Source organism: Dama dama, chromosome 7 (assembly GCF_033118175.1).
Source record: "Dama dama isolate Ldn47 chromosome 7, ASM3311817v1, whole genome shotgun sequence".
Taxonomy (NCBI): domain Eukaryota; kingdom Metazoa; phylum Chordata; class Mammalia; order Artiodactyla; family Cervidae; genus Dama; species Dama dama.
Window position 1 is genome coordinate 53387099 of NC_083687.1, and position 12638 is coordinate 53399736.

General features: G+C 49.7%; 1 long non-coding RNA gene across 1 annotated transcript; it reads right to left on the reverse strand.

Annotated features, from left to right (window-relative positions):
• Window positions 1-1157: 1157 nt before the first annotated feature.
• Window positions 1158-7188, reverse strand: LOC133059226 (uncharacterized). The gene is made up of 5 exons (XR_009693507.1): window positions 7100-7188; window positions 6863-7020; window positions 1774-2022; window positions 1587-1670; window positions 1158-1243 (listed from the first exon to the last, which is right to left on the reverse strand). It is a non-coding gene; the product is annotated as an uncharacterized LOC133059226 (long non-coding RNA).
• Window positions 7189-12638: the final 5450 nt, after the last annotated feature.

Sequence of the window (12638 nt, forward strand, 5' to 3'; positions counted from 1 at the left end):
AGACTGTTCACCAGATGTTGTTAAAAGATTTTTTTTTTTACTAATTACTAAATCGCTAAAAGGTACACTCTGGTAAGTCCTCTTTTAGCTGAAAATGTCTGTGTATTGTTAACTGTTTATTGAATAGAGTAATTCTACTGCTTTTGCTGTTAAATGATATTGACATTTTTGAATGAAGGTTTTTGGTCAAGAGAATTGAATGTGCCTTCTGGCAGTAACCTTACATGTGACATTGAAACAAACAAGCAAAAAGCTTGGACATTTGTGTTCTTTTTCCCATTTCTTTTCCCCAGATTCTCTGGGTGTGATTCACGTCAGAATATACCTAAACATGAGGACTTTGTCACTTATCACAGAGATGTTTGGGGTGTATCACTAGTGAGTTGGTGGCTGCTGGAGCTGGGATCCATTTCGCCATGAAACAGCTGCTTTGCAAATGCTGGGGCAGCTGCTTGGTGATGGCAAAAAAGGGAAAGATGATTCTAAAATAGACAATCTAACCACCATTCTTTTACAACATTGCCAGAGTGCAATAGGCTTCTTAGGACTAGGGCACCGCAGCAGAGGGAAGCTAGTCTCTGGGTGGAACTGTCAGTTTGCTACAGACCTCCTTCTCCATGCAGAGCATTGTAGTTTAAGAATCTCAACTTATCTGTTATATGACTGGCCCTTCACAAAGCAGCTATAATTAGGCCATAGGAAGAGGGTCGTGGCGGGTCGCCCCTGTGCTCTGACACACTCCTTTCTTCTCTGTCCCGGTTCCCACTGCGCAACAGAGCGTGACAGAAACTTGGCTCACTGCCCCCCAGAACTCCTTCTTCCTTTAAAGACACAGTACTGAGTCTTGTGGAAGACACGAGTTGAATGCAGCCCTGTCTCACAAGGAATCTGTGCAGTGGTTTTCATTCCAAAATCCAAGGCAGATTTTTTTATTTTAGGTTTCCCTGTCAAAAAGTAGATTTAGACATCAGAATAAGTCATGCAAAGGCCTAACACCAGCTGCATCTACACAGCAAAGCAGCAGTTGACAAACCAGCTCCCTTAACCCAAGCCCGAGTCTGGAGGCGTTTATTCTTCTTGAGCACCCGGAATGGCTCTCGGGAAAGCCCCCAGGTGGCCAGTTTCTCAGCGTGCTGTTTGCTTTGCTTACTTAAAGCTTATTCCTGCACAGTCAAGGCTTCACCGTGAGGCCGAGAGATCTAGTCCCTGCCGGTCTGCTCCTCAGCACAGCTGTTGGGATGGCCTGAAATAAACAGAAAGACCCCAGCTCTGCAGTCCCAGAACAGGCCCCTGATCTGAATGATCTCTGCTAGCTATGCAAACAGGCCTGGAAACACAGAGGGAATTGACAAAGGCTCCAAGTTCATTGCAGTACAAGCAATAAAAACCATAGGGCATTTGTGGTGGAAAATGGGTAGATCGAACAACTCAGAATAGGAGGTTACATTCAGTCTGGAAAGATGTGTGGGTGGCCAATGGTGGGTGGACATGCAGGACGGCTGAGTTAGCCAGGCAGGCGAGGGTGACTGCCAGTGGTCCGGCAGGCTGGAGCAGGACCTCTGAGAGTGGACGGGGGATGAGCTTACCTTGGCCAGAGTCAGGCAATGGAGTCCCTGGACACACTGAGGAGTGTGACTTTCCTCCACGTGGCAGAGGCGTCTTTGGTGAGCCTGTGTTTTAGAATGATCACCCTATGACAATATGGAGGTGGGTCGGAGGGACAGTAAAGAGAGAACAAGTGGGAGGAGAAGTTCTGAAAATTTCAGGCCAAACCTCCTTGTTGGGTGGACAAGGATGGTGATGAAGGGGGTTCAGATTGCTGTCTCCATGGAGGGCTCATCCCAGATGCAAGGAAGAAGGAGTTTGATCTGAGACCGGATGGTCTTAGTGGGGCGCTTGTGAAATACGGCGTCTGAGGGGCTTTCCTGGTGGTCCAGTGGTTAGGATGCTGCATGGTCTCTGCCAAGGGCACAGGTTCAGTCCTTGGTGGGAGCTAAGATCCTGCAAGCTACTCGCTGATGCCTAAAAAAACCAACAACAACAACAAAAAAAACATCATAGCTGAATTTCCAGCAGATGGGTATAGAATTCAGGAAGGATCACCAGAGCAAATATATGCATTATGTATATATATAATATGTATAAAATGGGGCTTCCCTGGTAGCTCAAAGAATCTGCCTGCAATGCAGGTGACCCGTTTGATTTCTGGGTCAGGAAGATTCCCTGGAGGAGGGATAGGCTACCCACTCCAGTATTCTTGGGCTTCTCTTGAGGCTCAGGTGGTAAAGAATTCGCCTGCAATGTGAGAAACCTGGGTTCCATCCCTGGGTGGGGAAGATTCCCTGGAGGAGGGAACAGCTACCCACTCCAAACTATATAAATATGTATTTTATACAGAATTATTCTGCATCTCTAAAAGTAATACAGTCTTATTTTAGAAAGTTTAGGAAAATCAGTAAAGTGTGGAACATAAGCTCTGCAGTGGGGCTGGACATACAGATTCAGCATTAAATATCCTGAATGATCATTGCCCCCTAGTTCACATGTGAAGCATACATTTTCAAAGACTCATCATATGATAAAATGCATTTAAAAGCAAAACTTAATTGTATACAGGACGTAGTTTGACTTTCATGAGTTGAGAACAGCCTTTAGAAACCGAGTGGCCATTAGAAGGAAGAGGTCTGTGTTAACTGCACGGAATCTAAGTGACATTCACATCCACCTGACTGAGGCTTTGGGTGCGTGGAAATGTCCCTGCCACTCACCCAGCCCAGCAGACCCTTTGGACACGGTACCAAAACCTCACAGCCTCGGGCTCATCTACAGTTGACACAGCTCCTATGAACACCCTTCTATTGTCTATGGATGGAATTCTAAGGTCTCAGGTAGTAATCACCCTCCACACGAGCAAATCCAGGCTCCCAAATCCAAGAATTTGGCTCTGTCTTTGGTCGTCTCTACAGCTAACGTGCATGACGAGGTGGATCCTGGCTAAGGCAAGAGTGAAAGCCAGCCCCCACCATGTCCATAGGTGCATCTCACCCATGTGGAACCTACGCACTCCAGCTCTTTGCAAGCAGCCCGATTTGTCCAGGGGTGCATTCCACGAAGTGTGCAGTCTGGAGTGGACAGCTAGATGCCTTCTCACACATAACCTCCAAGGTCTAGATGGAGGACCCTTGCACTCAAATGCCTTCCTTTCCTGTTCATGAGGGCTAGCAGGAGGTGCCGGGGAGATGCCACACTTGGGGGGCCCCGGGGGACGTGGGTAAGACACAGTGAGTCCGTTCTGTGGAGCAGTGTGCAGATGCAAGCTGGGGCTTAGCAGGCTGAGAAGCAGGAAGACATCCCAGTGGGGCTGAGTCTTGCCCCAGACATGGAACAGGACCCTTGAGGACCCTCTTGGGTGTAAGAGCCCCCACCCCAGGGCCTCTCTCTCTTGAACTCAAGGGCCTTGCTCTAGACCTCCCTAGAGCCCCAGAAGCCCAGCTTAGGAGTTAATAATGAAGAAAACGTGAATGCCTGGTGGGCGACGGAAAGGAGGAGAAGTTAAACAACAGAGCAGCAGAGCCCAGGACCTCGGCTCCTCCCTGAAGGGCACAGGACACAATGACTGACATGCGTTCTAAGTGGTTTTATGGAAACCAGACTCGCCCTGATGGAAACTGCTGACCACAAGCACATGGACCCCCAACAGGTTAGGACCAGAAGGTTGAGGATGTGGCCTCCCAGAACACCACTCTGTCACCCCACCACCCACCAATCAGGAGGGTGTCTACAAGCTGATCTTGCTTCCCAAAACCCTCTCCCTCCTCCTGTTGTTAGAATCCCTTCCCTGACAACCACCATCAAATCCTGGTCTTCCAAGTATGAGCTGCCCGTTCTCCTTGCTGGGAGCCTTCAGTAATCTGGGCTTTCCTTCAGCACAACCCCAAGTCAGCAGATCGGTTTTGCGGGGCAGGGGACCCAGTTGAGTTCAGAAACAAGAGGTCAGGGAGGAAGGCAAGTGGCCTAGTTGTCAAGAGGGCATCCAAGGTGTCGGTCCTGATAGTGTGGACCCTGGAGACAGGGTGAGCGAAGGAGAGATTCCAGGACAGTTCTCTGAAACGTAAGCAGGTGGGATCTAGAGAAAGAAAGAGTCTGCGGAGGAGAAGGGTCAGCCCCCTTCATGGAAGGGTCTGCTGGGGAGGCACAGAGGGAGAGCCAGGCTTCAGATGAAGAAGGAGGAAAAATGTCGAAACAAGTGTTCCAGATATAAAGGAGTTCACTAAAAATTAAATGAGGGAGTCATAAGAAAGGTCCAACTACTACTTTGATAAGGAATTAATTAATGAAAGCAAAAGGCCAGCGACCCATGTTAAAGCTGCCAAGCACTTCCCATCAGGCAAGCCTGAGGCTGTACCACCCTCCTCCCCTCATCTGGGTGCTGGGTGCTGACACGGAGGCAAGTGTTTCACTAGGTCGTTCTTTGCAAATCACAATTTTAAATCAAGAACTTAGCTTGACTGTCCAACATCTTGTCAAATGAATTCTAATTGATGGCAGCATTTAATGCCCTTCGGCCAGAACTTCAAACGTAAGGGTAGAATTATGGGAATTGACCCACTTTCCCAGGGTTAAATCTCCTCCCACATAAAAGCATGTTCTCCATCAGTGAAGCTTCGTAAGCCACTGACACATTTAAACACTGCTGGAGTTCTGATGTGAGGTGAAAAATTGACTTACGAGCACAGTACTTTCCCACTAAAAACTCTCCTAGACGCTTTCTAATTTGGTGCATCAGGAAAACCAAGGAAATAGTCATTTGACTTTGATGCTGTCATTAAATAAGTCCTCGGAAGGAACATATTACTTTTGAAATTATTAGACCTTAGTGGCACTTAACTTCTCCTTGCTCTTATTTCTGTTGCCATATTCTAGCATTTTTCTTTAAAAATAACTGCTTTCCCTTGTTACAGAACACTCAGATGATGGCAGTGCCTGGAAGCCTGGTTTTTCCCCTTCGTCATGAAATTATTGGCATCATATCATCCAAAAATTGTTCATTGAATAAAGGAAGCCAAAAGTGTTACAAGACCATCTTTTAGAACTAGTTGTTCTTCTTACAGTGACAGTCTAGTATAAAGCCTAGAGGACTGGATATCCACAGAATCCAGTCCTTGAGGGAGCAGGCGGTGTGGCAGAAGTGCCGGGTCCCAGAGGACGTCTGCCCACCTGGCCGAGAGCCGGGCTCTGGTCCCCAGGAGGAGACAGGCTCTGGAGCCTGCAGGAGGGGCCTTCGGGTGTGTGCTCGGCCCGGGTACCTCAATTTTAAGTCTCAGTGGACTGCCCCCAGGAATAGAGGGACAAAGCCAGGACCTGTACCACTAGAAGATTCGCTGAGAGACTAGAAAACAGCTGGAGGAGGGGCATTGCTTCCAGCCGGAAGGGAGGGGGACACAGGGAAAGAGGAGGCCTGCTGCACCCCACTCCCCTGTCACCTTAGTGCTGGCACCCAGGGACTCACTTTCTTTTTATTCCCCAAAGTATCCACACATTCTTTCCATCAGGTTGTTTTAGCTTGATGTGAAATACCTGTACTGAAGTCAAATCCATGTCAAAATATGAAGGGCAACTTCAATTTAAAAAATGACCTTTGTTGCCCTCAAAAAGCACAGTTAATATGTTAGCGTCTGTCTACGCACAGTCACTCCGGAGGACTTGCGTTCACAGCGGTTTCACAGTAACCCGCCTCCTAGGCCTCATCTCCAGCACCCTGCTCTCAGGAATCAGAAACACTGAGCCGGGCCTTGTCTGAGGCTGAAGCTGCCCACCTCCCTGCTTTGCCATCAGACCTTAACAGGTGACCCTTCAGAACCACATCAGGAATGACGTGCTGAGAATGACGTGCAAGTTTCTGAAAACCAAATTCACATACCCCAAGCAATGGCCACAAGTGGGGTTTTATTTTAATTTTCCAATATTTGAAAACAGTCCCGAATAGGAAACATAAAGTACTCATTTCGAGGAATGGCCACTCACCAGAATATGTGTCAGCTTCCCAAACAACAACACTGAGGAGGCCAACATTCACTCCAAATTCAAAAACTTTATGTTATATTTTTAAAGCAATTTCCTTAATTTATTTTATAACCAAATAATGTTTTACTAATGGAGAGTTGTTTCTGACAGCCCACAAACCACCTATAGAAGATGCCAGCCATTGAAATAGTAAAGTTAATATTTTCTTTCTTAAGTACTTGAAGAAATTAAAATAGATGTTGTGATTTGCTATTTTAATTAGATTCAATTGAAGCATACCCCTAGCCTTCAGACCTAGCGTCCTGAGGACAGCTGCAAGCCAAGAGCGAATGGCCCTCCTCACAGCTCTCAGAGGCAAGACTCTAGACTGGCCACTCTGCCTCCTGCTCACCCCAAACCCAGGCGGGCACTCCGGCCTGGGCACCTCTGCCCCTGCTGGTCCTTCCACACAGACAGCTCCAGCCTGGCACCCACATCCAGGTCTCTGCATCTTCTCACAGTGTCATCACTTTATGTGAGCCCCTCCCCAGCTCCCCCGCCCCCGGCCTCCTCCTCGTCTTCTCCTTTGGTGAGAAGATTCAGGTTCTGTTCTCTCAGCTAATGTCAAGTATACATCACGGAGCAGTCACCGTCTCCACACGAGGCCCTCAGACCTCACCCGTCTTAGGGCTGGAAGCCTGCGCCCTGGTCCGCACCCCGCCACGCCTCTCCTCTCCTCTGTCCACACCTGCTTTGCCTGTTTGGGTGCCCTGTGTTCGGTGCACAAACATTTACAGACATCACATCCTCTTATTGGACTGACCCTTTGTCACACAGTACTGTTCTTATCTCTGCTCACCATGTTTGGCTTGAAGTCCTCAGCCCTTGGTTCTTCACAGCCCCTGTCGCATCTGACGTCTTCACACTCTTCATGGGTTTTGTTGTCCGTGTTCCCTGATGGAGTGTAAGCCCTGCACTTGCAGGGAGTTCCATTTTGTTCCTGCTGCCTCTCCAGCACTGGGAAGAGAGCCCAGAACTCAGCAGAGAGCAGGGAGTGTTCTCAAATGAGCGGATAGAAGGGGCCGCCCAAGCTCACCTGCTTCAGGTAGAAATGCCGAGGGCCTTCGGTGATGCTGGGGTGTCAGACACCAAAGCTGTCGGGTGACCTCTGAGCCTCGCATCCATGCCAGGATCGTAGAGCAGGGGACACTCGTTAGCACTCATGCCTCGCTTTGCCCCCCTTTTGAATCAGGTGAACATTAGAGAAACCTCCCTGACGTCAGCAGATGTTGCCAAACCCCCCCCCCAATAACTCCAGGGCCGGCCCCCCAGAGCTGGAGCCCAGGGCCAGGAGCAGGCCCACCAGCAGTCAGTGGCCTCCTCTCTAGGGCGCTTTCCACACGGTAATTTTTCTCCTCACTTCTGCTGTTTCCCCTGGTGAGAGAGCTAACTCCTGGCATTTTCAGTGGTGTGTGTTTACTGAGGGATGAGAATGGCGGTTAGATCAGGACAGGAGGTGCGTGGTGCCCAGGAGCCCTGAGCAACACGATAGGCCCCCAGGACGGGAGCCCTGGCCCAGACAGCTCCCACTGGCAAGACAGAGCCAGTCCTCTCTCTGCAGGCTCAGCCGTGGAACCTCAGTGCTGTCCCAGCATGAAGAGTAAATGGTGATTCGCATGGCTTCCTCCGCTGCCCGAGGTCCAGCCGCCGCCCGAGGTCCCGCCTGGTACCCGTTGAGTGGGCTCCCCCTCTCCATCTGGAGAACGAGAATGCCAAGAGCTTCCTCCTGGGGTCCCCAGAGCCATCCGCAGGGCGGGCACTGCCCTGCACAGGGCAGTCCTGCCGGACAGCGAGCCAGGAGCATCCAGTGCCTATGAGCAACACGGGACCTGGCCCTGCCTCTTCTCAAGGTGACCACAGCCAACAGCACATGAGCGGTGGCTAGGATCAGGATGGGGGCGCTGAGGGAACCTTTCCACTTGTTGCTGTTTCTACCCTCAAGAAGAGCCAAGGTGTTATTGTTTGCTTTTTTTAAATTGGGTAGTTTATAAACAGAAGTAACACCAATTCACCGCAAATGTGGGGTGCGTTCCAAGCAATTCTGTGCTTCCAAGTCCCCAGAGGCATTTTCTCCTTGCTCCCGTAGGTAGACAGCAGCTGGCCGGCCAGCACCACCTCCTCCAAGAGCCCTCATGGCGGCATGAAGCTAACCCAGCTGCCCCGGATGCCGGAACAAAAACAGAAGCACGTGTTCCGAAAGGGACTGAATGCCGCTGCTCAGAACACACAGCTCAGACAGCTGCCTCATGGAGGAGCCGCTGCAGGCACCTCACGGCCGGCCACCTGGCTTCCCTTGTCTCGTTTATTATTACTAACCGTTTCAAAAACACTTTGGAGATTTTCAAGAAAGGAATAGATTATGATCTCTGCTTCGAGTGTGGTCCAGCAGAGAGGCCCACTGGCTTTTTAAAGGTCCCAGAGTGACATGGTTCATCTTAACTGATATTTTCCTTTTAAAAACAATGGCCCTTTTGGGGAGCGCCCAGAAAGGATATTAGGGATTATGTTTGAGTAAAAACACTGGAACTTGCTTTCCTGTGCCCCCTCTTTTTCAGGGGAGAAATCCTCTTGGAATGTGGAAAAGAAATGAGTTTGAGCATGCTAAATCCAGATCCCCCAGCCCTGACCAGCCCTCGTCACAGGTCAGCAGAAGAGCAGAAAGCCCCGAATGCTCACCTCCCTCCGGGAGTGGGACCGTGCATGCCTGCCTGTGTGAGACAGGCGGGTGGTCTGCAGCTCGGGTCCTCCTGTGAAAACAAGGGCACACACACATGCTCCAGACAGCTCCCTGAGGGGGTCTGCTGGGGGACCCCTGGCCCCCAGTTCTTCCAGCTACAGCTGAAGAGCCTCTGGCTCTCCAGACTCTTCTGATGCATGCGTGCATCCCCAGTCGCTCGGTCGTGTCCGACTCTTTGTGACCCGTGGACTGTAGTCCACCAGGCTCCTCTGTCCATGGGATTCTCCAGGCAAGAACACTGGAGTGGGCTGCCATGCCCTCCTCCAGGGTATCTTCCCAACCCAGGGATCAAACCCACGTCTGTTATGTCTCCTGCCTTTGAGAGGCGGGTTCTCAGCCACTGCTGCCGCCTGGGGAGCCCTCAGACTCTCCCTAAGTGACTCCAGGAGCCAAGCTTTGCTGTGTTCTAACGTGACGCTTACTGGACTGGCCTAATCAATCCCTGTCTGAGAATAACCTCCCAGCTTCATACGTGATTCTCTTCAAACCCTAAACTGTGGTGGCCTCTCCTCACCATCCTCCAAAATGAACGTGAACCGGTGGATTTCAGGACAGCCAAGCCCCGGCTCAGTGACACACAGGAGCAGATGACCACAGTGACCCACACAACCCTTTGGTTCAGCCCAAACTTACCTGAGAGCACTTGCAAAGTTCTCACTTAGTGTGACAGCCTGTCTGTCTGCAGGGCTGGGCCACATGTAACCTCAATCGTGGTAGGAAAAAAACAGGTAGTTAGGAGGGGTATTGCCTTCCAACACTGACCCCCACCCCCTCTCCCCACCCCTACCCCCCGAACAACACACAGGTGTTAGCAGTCTCCTGGGAACTGGTGAGAAGCTGATTTCTCTACCTGGCATAAGTACTTCTCCTGAATTCTTGTACTAACTGAATTGTTTCACATATTAAAAATGTAATAAGTGCCCCCAGTTATGGAGAATTTTACAGCTAAAATGTAGAAATACCATCGTCAGAATATTTTATGAAAGAGCCAAAACACGTGGTAAATTAAGATTGATTTGCATGAAACTTTGCAGATGCCCAGATAATATAAAAAGGAAACACACATTGCTTGAACCGCGTGGCTGTTTTATTCGATTGTCCCGTCTGCCCTGACTCCTGCTTCTAATCTAACACCTGTAAACGGCCATGGAAATTGTGTATAAAACATGCATTTCATATTGCAGAGGTAGGAAGTTCAAGCTGTATGAGAGTCTGAATTTTATTAGAGTTTCTTACTCATGCCTTTTCCCAGCCTTGAAAATGAGGTCAATCATTTTGATCACTTTTTGTAACTAGGAGGGTTTGGTGGCAGTTGCCAAAGCAGGCAGCAAGCTGGGAGATGTTGCTGGGCGTGAAGGACAGCCCAGAGGTGAACCAGACGAGTCTGAACTTAATAATCAATGTAATCTACTTTCAAATTAATTTCCTGAACAAACAGAAAAGTTGGAGAAGCCCCCTGGTGGCTCCTGGAGGCTGGACGAGGAGAGGAAGGCCCCACGGCCCCCAGGCAGCGAGGGCGCTGTGCTTTCCTGGGTCCATCCCAGCCTTCTGCTTTCCACGGTGGGACTCGATCCACTGCGACAAGCATCCAAAAGCTAAGGCGTCAATCAGAGCAGCTCTTTCCCAGGCCACTTCTGTGCGCATCCCTCTGGCCATAGACTCAGCCAGAGTCTTCTAGCCAGAGAGCTGGGCCACGGCTGTCCCTGCCGATGTGCCTGTGTCTCTTCTAGCTTCTTGTCTGCCCCCTCCCTCCCCGTAGCGCCACCTCTGTGTCTCCCGGTCTCTCTGTCTCTCTCTGTATCCTTCGGTTTCTCTCTCCATCTCCGTGACCCTCAGTCTTTCTGGCTCTCCATCTTCACGCCTCTCCTCACCTGTCTCTCATCTCTGTGTCTCTCTTCATCTCTCTGTCTCCGTCTCTCCATCTCAGGAGGATGGTGCCCAGTCCCCATGACAGTGTCTAGGAGAAAAGTACATCCTGGGTCTGGAGGAAAGGGAAGCGGCCTGAGTCCTCACCAGCAGCCGCAGTCGGGAACGGGCTCCTCGGTCTTCACGTCTCAGGCTCAGCCATGCATGGAGAATCTCCCGAGAACACCCCCGGCCAGACTCCCAGACATGCTGCCTTTGTTTTTATAAATACAAGAAATTGCCCACGATTTTAAATCTAGAAAACAAGTGAGACAGCTTTCTGAGCACAGCGCCCGTGGCGGGGGGCCCGGGACACCCCTTCAGGTCTCCCTGGCGCCCCCGGGCCTCTGTGCCCTGATGCTTCGTCCACAGCCTCGGTCACAGGACGTCACGGGCACAGGAAGCAGGGCCACTGCTATCTTCACTGTCACTACTATTGTGCAAAGCTCCTGGGCAAAACTTTCAGTATCTACCTTCTAAATTGACTGAATCTATTGCCAGGCTTTAGAAATATGTGACATGTGAACTTCCTGATGTTCAAGCTGGTTTTAGAAAAGGCAGAACCAGAGATCAAATTGCCAGCATCTGCTGGATCATCGAAAAAGCAAGAGAGTTCCAGAAAAACATCGATTTCTGCTTTATCAACTATGCCAAAGCCTTTGACTGTGGATCACAATAAACTGTGGAAAATTCTGAAAGAGATGGAAATACCAGACCACCTGACCTGCCTCTTGAGAAATCTGTATGCAGGTCAGGAAGCAACAGTTAGAACTGGACATGGAACAACAGACTGGTTCCAAATAGGAAAAGGATTATGTCAAGGCTGTATATTATCACCCTGCTTATTTAACTTATATGCAGAATACATCATGAGAAACGCTGGGCTGGAGGAAGCACAAGCTGGAATCAAGATTGCTGGGAGAAATACCAATAACCTCAGATATGCAGATGACACCACCCTTATAGCAGAAAGTGAAGAAGAACTAAAGAGCCTCTTGATGAAAGTGAAAGAGGAGAGTGAAAAAGTTGGCTTAAAGCTCAACATTCAGAAAACAAAGATCGTGGGATCCAGTCCCATCACTTCATGGCAAATAGATGGGGAAACAGTGGAAACAGTGGCTGACTTTATTTTTCTGGGCTCCAAAATCACTGCAGATGGTGATTGCAGCCATGAAATTAAAAGATGCTTACTCCTTGGAAGAAAAGTTATGACCAACCTAGACAGCATATTAAAAAGCAGAGACTACTTTGCCAACAAAGGTCCATCTAGTCAAAGCTATGGTTTTTCCAGTGGTCATGTATGGATGTGACAGTTAGACTTTAAAGAAAGCTGAGCGCTGAAGAATTGATGCTTTTGAACTGTGGTGTTGGAGAAGACTCTTGAGAGTCCCTTGGACTGCAAGGAGATCCAACCAGTCCATCCTAAAGGATATCAGTCCTGGGTGTTCATTGGAAGGACTGATGCTGAAGCTTAAACTCCAATACTTTGGCCACCTGATGCAAAGAGCTGACTCATTTGAAAAGACCCCGATGCTGGGAAAGATTGAGGGCAGGAGGAGAAGGGGAAGACAGAGGATGAGATGGTTGGATGGCATCACTGACACAATGGACATGGGTTTGGGTGGACTCCGGGAGTTGGTGATGGACAGGGAGGCCTGGCGAGCTGCGGTTCATGGGCTTGCAAAGAGTCAGATACAACTGAGCGACTGAACTGAACTGAACTGAACTGCTGAACTAGAACTAGAATCTAACTATCCGAAAAACTCCATCTGCCTGCTGCAGCAGCTCCATAAGCTCTGTTTGGTGTGAAAACACTCAAATCTCCTGTTCTGGCGCCTCCAGCAGTGGAGAGGTGTGCTCTGATCGCGACAGACAGGTGGATGTCAAAGCCTAGGGACAGGATGACCCCAGAACTTTAAAGCTGTGTAGCTCT